At 42.5% G+C, this 10,290-nt stretch overlaps 1 long non-coding RNA gene across 1 annotated transcript in view; it reads left to right on the top strand.

The window, feature by feature from the left end:
• Positions 1-754: 754 nt before the first annotated feature.
• LOC135100393 (uncharacterized) overlaps positions 755-10,290 on the top strand; it is a 58,837-nt gene continuing 49,301 nt past the window's right edge. The window contains exon 1 of the long non-coding RNA XR_010268655.1: positions 755-1,143. This is a non-coding gene — a long non-coding RNA (uncharacterized LOC135100393). The remainder of the gene's footprint in view (positions 1,144-10,290) is intronic.

Below are 10,290 nucleotides of genomic sequence, written 5' to 3'. Positions count from 1 at the left end.
TAGGACGGTAGTTTGAGGGATTAGAGCGGTCACCCTTTTTAGGAACAGGTTGAATGTAGGCAAACTTCCAGCAAGAAGGAAAGGTAGATGTTGACAGACAGAGCTGAAAGAGTTCGACTAGGCAAGGTGCAAGCACGGAGGCACAGTTTCGGAGAACAATAGGAGGGACCCCATCAGGTCCATAAGCCTTCCAAGGGTTTAGGCCAGCGAGGGCATGGAAAACATCATTACGAAGAATTTTAATACGTGGCATGAAGTAGTCAGAGGGTGGAGGAGAGGGAGGAACAAGCCCAGAATCGTCCAAGGTAGAGTTTTTAGCAAATGTTTGAGCAAAGAGTTCAGCTTTAGAAATAGATGTGATAGCAGTGGTGCCATCTGGTTGAAGTAGAGGAGGGAAAGAAGAAGAAGCAAAGTTATTGGAGATATTTTTGGCTAGATGCCAGAAATCACGAGGGGAGTTAGATCTTGAAAGGTTTTGACATTTTCTGTTAATGAAGGAGTTTTTTGGCTAGTTGGAGAACAGACTTGGCATGGTTCCGGGCAGAAATATAAAGTGCATGAGATTCTGGTGAAGGAAGGCTTAAGTACCTTTTGTGGGCCACCTCTCTATCATGTATAGCACGAGAACAAGTTGTGTTAAACCAAGGTTTAGAAGGTTTAGGACGAGAAAAAGAGTAAGGAATGTACGCCTCCATGCCAGACACTATCACCTCTGTTATGCGCTCAGCACACAAAGATGGGTCTCTGACACGAAAGCAGTAGTCATTCCAAGGAAAATCAGCAAAATACCTCCTCAGGTCCCCCCAACTAGCAGAGGCAAAACGCCAGAGGCACCTTCGCTTAGGGGGATCCTGAGGAGGGATTGGAGTGATAGGACAAGATAAAGATATGAGATTGTGATCGGAGGAGCCCAACGGAGAAGAAAGGGTGACAGCATAAGCAGAAGGATTAGAGGTCAGGAAGAGGTCAAGAATGTTGGGCGTATCTCCAAGACGGTCAGGAATACGAGTAGGGTGTTGCACCAATTGCTCTAGGTCATGGAGGATAGCAAAGTTGTAGGCTTTCCACACATTACGTGTGGAAAGAGTATTGCGTGTTCTACTACTACTTCTACTACTACTATTACTACTACTGCCGTGAAGAGTAAGTACCCTTATATTGTTGTTGTTGTTGTTGTTGTTGTTGTTGTTGTTGTTGTTGTTACTATTCTTCTTCTTCTTCTTCTGATATAATGGCATAAGTGTGTGTGTGTGCGTGTGTGTGTGTGTGTATGTGTGTGTGTGTGTGTGTGTGTGTGTGTGTGTGTGTGTATGTGTGTGTGTGTGTGTGTGTGTGTGTGTGTGTGTTTCGATCTTGCCACACTTAAGTAACTTACACAACCGAAAAAGTACCTTGAAAATTACCTTCCATCTCAATTTTCAACCGTTTTGTGAAAACATGTCATTGTGGAGGAGGAGGAGGAGGAGAAGAAGAGAAAAACATGAACAAATAACACAGTACTAGTACTAGTAGTAGTAGTAGTAGTAGTAGTAGTAGTAGTAGTAGTAGTAGTAGTAGTAATAGTAGTAGTAATAGTAGTAGTAGTAGTAGTAGTAGTAGTAATAGTAGTAGTAATAGTAGTAGTAGCAGTAGTTTCGATCCAGTATACTACACTTACGTATATAAATGCAAAACAAACAAAACGACAAATAAATCAGATGGATAGAGAGACAAATAATGACACACAAACACAAACACAGATAGACACCTAGAAACACAACGAAAATAAAACTATAGATACACACACACACACACACACACACACACACACACACACACACACACACACACACACACACACACACAAGTAATCACACAGGTAAACTCTTGCATTAGGGAGGTGAACCGAATAGAATAATGGCGAAAGAAAGTAGAAAGTCTTGTACATTGAGGTGAGATGGATAGATAGATAAATAGATAGATAGACAAATAGACACACAGGTAAACTCAACAGACACGTGTAAACTCACCTGCCAGTCAGATAGATAGAAAAAATAGACAGACAGACAGACAGATAGACAGACAGACAGACAGATAGATAGATAGATAGATAGATAGATAGAGAGATAGAGAGATAAATATACAGGTAAATTCAGACAGACGCATGCAAACTCACCCATCATTCTCCACACACACGCACGCACACACACACACACACACACACACACACACACACACACACACACACACACACACACACACACACACACACACACACAGACACACGCACACAATGAAAGCCCTCGAGCTGGCGTGGCCGAACAAATCGTCAACCTCTTGTAGCATCGCGTGACCCTGGAGCTCTCACCTGCACCCCCACCCCTCCACCGCCTCGCCCCCACACCAGGTGCCTCATCTGGCGAGGGGGGAGGGAGGGGCGTGGGTGCTGGTTCTCTCTTTGATCTGGTGAGGGGTGTGCTGGAAGTGGAGGGGGGGGAGGGTAGGAAGCTATTGGGGGTAGCAGGAGTAGGAGGATGAAGAAAAGGAGGAGGAGAAGGAGGGAGATAGGAGAGTGAGGCTGCACAACACCTCCACTACTTTTCAAAGGCTTTACTTGAAGTTACAAGCGGCTTTTTGAAGGTGTTTTTACAGTTGTAGTGACAGATTAACTGGATTTGTACATTGTTACGAGGAGAAACACTGTCAAGAATCCTGGTGGTCATCTCTGTGGCTTTGGCAAACAGTCGTGGTGAGAGAGCAAAGCGTTTTAGAATACTGGTCTGGTCTGATCTCTCATTTGAATATACCAGTGACTTGACTCACGACTACACCACATTGTTTATCAGTTATGCAGCAACTGTATGGCACAAAGTGACGCGTCAAAATGCAGCAATAAGTTAGCAAGTCACCCGGGCCTGACACAATCTCTCCCCGCATCTTAAAGCAAGCGAAATCCGAATTAGTTAAACCACTAACCATATTGTCCCATATAAATACCTGCAGTCCGGTATAGTGCCTGATGAGTGGAGGCTCGCTAAGGTTACTCCGATTAAAAAAAAAAAAAAAAAACAGTAAATCTCTACCATGTAATTACCAACCAATTAACTCATACCGCTCTTCTAGACAGGGTGGAATCAAAAGCTTTTCGTCTCATCAACTCCTCTCCTCTAACTGACTCTTCAGCCTCTCTCTCACTGCCGCAATGTTGCATCTCTAGCTGTCTTCTACCGCTATTTTCATGCTAACTGCTCTTCTGATCGTGCTAACTGCATGCCTCCCCTCCTACCGCGGCCTCGCTGCACAAGAGTTTCTTCTTTCTCTCACCCCTATTCTGTCCACCTCTCTAATGTATTCTCAATCATTCATCCCTTTCTCTGGTCAACTCTGGAACTCCCTGCCTGCTTTTGTAATTCCACCTTCCTATGACTTGAATTCCTTCAAGAGGAAGGTTTCAAGACACTTTTCCTTCAATTTTTGGCTATCGCTTTGGACCCTTTTCTGGGACTGGCATCTCAGTGGGCTTTTTTTTATTGGATTTTTGTTGCCCTTGGCCAGTGTCAATTCTACATAAAAAAAAAAAACAACTTAACCTCATTTGTATTGAAAATGCTTGAAACACTAATAAGAGATAAACTCGTTAATCACTAAGAATAAAACAACTTCCTTAAAAATACTCAACACGGCTTCCGCAACAAACACTCTTGTTTGACGAACCTCTCACACTTCTTGTATAATATTCTGAAGCAGTATGACGAGAATAAAACGGTAAATATAATATATCTTGATTTTTGAAAAGGCCTTCGACAAAGTCCCCCACAAACGTTTACTGATTAAACTAAAATCACAGGGTATCCAAGGCGACGTGTTGCGATGGGCTGAAAATGACTAAACAACAGTAAACAAAGAGTAGTAATAAATGGAAAAGCATCCAAATGGACTAACGTAACCAGCGGGGTGCCACAGGGATCAGTCTTACGTACCTGTTCTCTTCCTTGTTTGTATCAACGACATAGATGAGGGTGTTACTAGCATAATATCGAAGTTTGCTGATGACACCGAAATTGCAAATTCCGTAGACTCTAACGAACAAGTAATATAAATGCAGAAAAATCTAGATAATTAACAGACTGGGGGCAAACCTGGCAGATGAGTGCAAAGGGCTTCACGTAGGGTATAGAAACGAGAAAGCAAAGTATATTTTAAATGGTACCCAACTTAAAAGTGTTGACAACGAAATTGATTTAGGAGTGACAATATCGAGTAGCTTAAATCTTAGCCAACAATGTTCACAAGTCGTAAAGAAAGTGAATAAAGTAATTGGCTTAATCGGCAGATCTTTTGAGCATTCAAGTTTGAATTCATGTTTGAATCTAAGGATACAGTCCTCACTTTGTATAACTCTTTAGTCCGTCCCCTTTTAGAATATTGCGTTCAAGCATGGCGCCCCTGCTACCAGAAAGACATTGATCAATTAGAAAGAGTTCAGCGTAGAGTAACAAAAATGATACCAAGCCTAACAAACAAATCATACGAAGAGCGTCTTAAAGAATTAAATCTTTTCCCATTAACACAAAGAAGACTAAGAGGCGACTTAATACAGCTGTTTAAAATCATCAAAGGCATTGATAACATGGACTGCAGTAAATATTTCACCATAGACTCTTCAAATTACACGAGGAAACGGTTGCAAAATTGTTGGAAATCCTTCAACTCTCATGAATCATTTTTTTTTTTTTTTCCACCAATTAGTAAATCCATGGAATGGGCTTCCTCGAGACGTGATAGACTGCAACACTGTAGAAATTTTTAAAAGCCATCTTGATAAATCGCCTGCAATCTGCGGCTAACAGCGTTTCTTTGTTAGTGATTAACTTCCTTGCCTATAGGAAATGGGAGGACTTCATTTCATCTATTTTCTTTCTTTCTTGTAAAATTTTCTTCGTTTTTTTTTTTTCTCTTCTTCTCTAACCCCGTAAGGTATTTCTTTCCGACCTGTTTTCCTGTACGGCTCATGCCGGAGGGAGCGGAGCTTCCGCTTTCCTGTCCTTTTCTTCTACTATCAGCTTACTAATCCTAGGTGAGGTCACCTCGTGAGGACCGCAAGGTCTGTTGTGGCTTCTTTTTATGTAATTCTATGTAATTCAGTTAAATCAGTAACTAAACTAGTCCAAACACAATCCAACTTAACCTAACCAAACCTAACCTCACCTCACCAGCAAGTCTTAGCCTCACCTAACCCAACCTAACCACACTTAACCCAACCTAATCAAACCTAACCTTACCCAACCAAACCAAACCAAACAAACTCTCCTAACCAAACACCTCCAACCAAACCAGAGACGGTGTGGACAGAAACAGTGTGCGTGGATTATTACCAATTTCACTGGTAGTGTACGTCTCTCTCTCTCTCTCTCTCTCTCTCTCTCTCTCTCTCTCTCTCTCTCTCTCTCTCTCTCTCTCTCTCTCTCTCTCTCTCCTTCCCCTTCAGTTTGCATGATTTAAGTATTAGGATTTTTTTGGAAATTTGCTTAGTTTCCCCTTGAAAAAAAACGAGGGAGAAAAATAAGAGTAAATGTTAGTGTGTGTGTGTGTGTGTGTGTGTGTGTGTGATGATTGCTTAATTGAGGGCTGGTATATATATATATATATATATATATATATATATATATATATATATATATATATATATATATATATATATATATATATATATATATATATATATATATATATATATATATATATATATATATATATATATATATATATATATATAAAGAACTTGAATTAAGAAGAGAATAATATTACGTGACATAAAATGAGTAAACAAATCTTATACTAATTTACAACAAAAAAAAAAAAAAAAAGATATACATAGGAGGAAAACGGAACACGAGGAACACTAACAAAATGTGTCCCTTTTCAGGGATAGAGAGGTGGCCCACAAAAGGTACTTGAGCCTTCCTTCACCAGAATCTCATGCACTTTATATTTCTGCCCGGAACCATGCCAAGTCTGTTCTCCAACTAGCCAAAAACTCCTTCATTAACAGAAAATGTCAAAACCTTTCAAGATCTAACTCCCCTCGTGATTTCTGGCATCTAGCAAAAAATATCTCCAATAACTTTGCTTCTTCTTCTTTCCCTCCTCTACTTCAACCAGATGGCACCACTGCTATCACATCTATTTCTAAAGCTGAACTCTTTGCTCAAACCTTTGCTAAAAACTCTACCTTGGACGATTCTGGGCTTGTTCCTCCCTCTCCTCCACCCTCTGACTACTTCATGCCTCGTATTAAAATTCTTCGTAATGACGTTTTCCATGCCCTCGCTGGCCTAAACCCTCGGAAGGCTTATGGACCTGATGGGGTCCCTCCTATTGTTCTCCGAAACTGTGCCTCCGTGCTTGCATCTTGCCTAGTCAAACTCTTTCAGCTCTGTCTGTCAACATCTACCTTTCCTTCTTGCTGGAAGTTTGCCTACATTCAACCTGTTCCTAAAAAGGGTGACCGCTCTAATCCCTCAAACTACCGTCCTATTGCTTTAATTTCCTGCTTATCTAAAGTTTTTGAATCTATCCTCAACAGGAAGATTCTTAAACATCTATCACTTCACAACCTTCTATCTGATCGCCAGTATGGGTTCCGTCAAGGCCGCTCTACTGGTGATCTTCTGGCTTTCCTTACTGAGTCTTGGTCATCCTCTTTTAGAGACTTTGGTGAAACTTTTGCTGTTGCCTTGGACATATCAAAAGCCTTTGATAGAGTCTGGCACAAAGCTTTGATTTCCAAACTACCCTCCTACGGTTTCTATCCTTCTCTCTGTAACTTCATCTCAAGTTTCCTTTCTGACCGTTCTATTGCTGCTGTGGTAGACGGTCACTGTTCTTCTCCTAAATCTATTAACAGTGGTGTTCCTCAGGGTTCTGTCCTGTCACCCACTCTCTTCTTATTATTCATTAATGATCTTCTAAACCAAACTTCTTGTCCTATCCACTCCTATGCTGATGATACCACCCTGCACTTTTCCACGTCTTTTCATAGACGTCCAACCCTTCAGGAGGTAAACATATCACGCAGGGAAGCCACAGAACGCCTGACTTCTGATCTTTCTAAAACTTCTGATTGGGGCAGAGCAAACTTGGTATTGTTCAATGCCTCAAAAACTCAATTCCTCCATCTATCAACTCGACACAATCTTCCAGACAACTATCCCCTCTTCTTCAATGACACTCAACTGTCCCCCTCTTCTACACTGAACATCCTCGGTCTGTCCTTTACTTATAATCTGAACTGGAAACTTCACATCTCATCTCTAGCTAAAACAGCTTCTATGAAGTTAGGTGTTCTGAGACGTCTCCGCCAGTTTTTCTCACCCCCCCAGCTGCTAACTCTGTACAAGGGCCTTATCCGTCCATGTATGGAGTATGCTTCACATGTCTGGGGGGGTTCCACTCATACTGCTGTTCTAGACAGGGTGGAATCAAAAGCTTTTCGTCTCATCAACTCCTCTCCTCTAACTGACTGTCTTCAGCCCCTCTCTCACCGCCGCAATGTTGCATATCTAGCTGTCTTCTACCGCTATTTTCATGCCAACTGCTCTTCTGATCTTGCTAACTGCATGCCTCCCCTCCTCCCGCGGCCTCGCTGCACAAGACTTTCTTCTTTCTCTCACTCCTATTCTGTCCACCTCTCTAACGCAAGAGTTAACCAGTATTCTCAATCATTCATCCCTTTCTCTGGTAAACTCTGGAACTCCTTGCCTGCTTCTGTATTTCCACCTTCCTATGACTTGAATTCCTTCAAGAGGGAGGTTTCAAGACACTTATCCACCAATTTTTGACCACTGCTTTGACCCTTTTAAGGGACTGGCATTTCAGTGGGCATTTTTTTTTTATTAGATTTTTGTTGCCCTTGGCCAGTATCCTTCCTACATAAAAAAAAAAAAAAAAAAACTTGGCAAGTAACATGACACACACACACACACACACACACACACACACACACACACACACACACACACACACATACACACACACACACACACACACACACACACACACACACACACACACACACACACACACACACACATATAGGAGGAGGCAGTAGACACCTGCCGAAACGATAATTACTCCCAGTGAGGTCTAAAGCACTGTTCAGGGGGTGCTGTGAACTTATCATTAAGCCCAGCTGTGACCTCACTGAACGTTTCCCTTTGTGTCTCACAACACAAGGGGGCAGTCACAGCCTGCCCTCTAAAGACGACTCTCTTCCTCCACACAAAACTACAAGCACCTAATAACACACACACACCCTTCACTCAAAAAAAATTAAAATCATGGCGACTCCTACACCAGCCTCAGAGTCCCCATCTGGGGAGGGGACCATAAATGTCCCCAGGTCGGACTGCCTTTCCGTCGACGACCCTAAGTGTCTTGACACCCACCTCAACTTTTTCTTCATTAACTTCTGCAACATTCGCGGTCTAAGATCTAATTTTCAATCTGTAGAACACCACCTCTCCTCTTCTAAACCTCATCTTCTTTTCCTCACTGAAACTCAGGTGTCTGAGGCAACTGACAGTAGCCCCTTTTCTGTTCCCTCCAACTTTCTCTATCCTCATTTTCGATCCAAAGCTGGATGCTGCGTTTATGTGCGCAATGACTTAACCTGCTCTCGTGCCCACGCTCTTGAATCTTCCGAGTTTTCCACCATCTGGCTACGACTACAGAGTCATTCTCATACTAAATTTATCTGTGCTGTATACCTCTCTCCTAACTCCTCTGACTATAAGAAATTCTTTGACTACTTAACTTCCAAAGTGGAGCACATTCTGACCCTCTTCCCTTTTGCAGAGATCTCTATTCTTGGAGACTTCAATGTTCACCACCAGCTTTGGCTTTCCTCTCCCTTCACTGACCATCCTGGTGAACTAGCCTACAACTTTGCTATCCTCCATGACCTAGAGCAATTGGTGCAACACCCTACTCGTATTCCTGACCGTCTTGGAGATACGCCCAACATTCTTGACCTTTTCCTGACCTCTAATCCTTCTGCTTATGCTGTCACCCTTTCTTCTCCGTTGGGCTCCTCCGATCACAATCTCATATCTTTATCTTGTCCTATCACTCCAATCCCTCCTCAGGATCCCCCTAAGCGAAGGTGCCTCTGGCGTTTTGCCTCTGCTAGTTGGGGAGACCTGAGGAGGTATTTTGCTGATTTTCCTTGGAATGACTACTGCTTCCGTGTAAGAGACCCGTCTTTGTGTGCTGAGCGCATAACAGAGGTGATAGTGTCTGGCATGGAGGCGTACATTCCTCACTCTTTTTCTCGTCCTAAACCTTCTAAACCTTGGTTTAACACAGCTTGTTCTCGTGCTATACATGATAGAGAGGTGGCCCACAAAAGGTACTTAAGCCTTCCTTCACCAGAATCTCATGCACTTTATATTTCTGCCCGGAACCATGCCAAGTCTGTTCTCCAACTAGCCAAAAACTCCTTCATTAACAGAAAATGTCAAAACCTTTCAAGATCTAACTCCCCTCGTAATTTCTGGCATCTAGCAAAAAATATCTCCAATAACTTTGCTTCTTCTTCTTTCCCTCCTCTACTTCAACCAGATGGCACCACTGCTATCACATCTATTTCTAAAGCTGAACTCTTTGCTCAAACCTTTGCTAAAAACTCTACCTTGGACAATTCTGGGCTTGTTCCTCCCTCTCCTCCACCCTCTGACTACTTCATGCCACGTATTAAAATTCTTCGTAATGATGTTTTCCATGCCCTCGCTGGCCTAAACCCTCGGAAGGCTTATGGACCTGATGGGGTCCCTCCTATTGTTCTCCGAAACTGTGCCTCCGTGCTTGCATCTTGCCTAGTCAAACTCTTTCAGCTCTGTCTGTCAACATCTACCTTTCCTTCATGCTGGAAGTTTGCCTACATTCAACCTGTTCCTAAAAAGGGTGACCGCTCTAATCCCTCAAACTACCGTCCTATTGCTTTAATTTCCTGCTTATCTAAAGTTTTTGAATCTATCCTCAACAGGAAGATTCTTAAACATCTATCACTTCACAACCTTCTATCTGATCGCCAGTATGGGTTCCGTCAAGGCCGCTCTACTGGCGATCTTCTGGCTTTCCTTACTGAGTCTTGGTCATCCTCTTTTAGAGACTTTGGTGAAACTTTTGCTGTTGCCTTGGACATATCAAAAGCCTTTGATAGAGTCTGGCACAAAGCTTTGATTTCCAAACTACCCTCCTACGGTTTCTATCCTTCTCTCTGTAACTTCATCTCAAGTTTCCTTTCTGACC

Source organism: Scylla paramamosain, chromosome 5 (genome assembly GCF_035594125.1).
Source record: "Scylla paramamosain isolate STU-SP2022 chromosome 5, ASM3559412v1, whole genome shotgun sequence".
Lineage (NCBI taxonomy): Eukaryota > Metazoa > Arthropoda > Malacostraca > Decapoda > Portunidae > Scylla > Scylla paramamosain.
The sequence above is the reverse complement of the archived record's forward strand: the minus strand, read 5'-3'. Positions and strand labels throughout refer to the sequence as shown.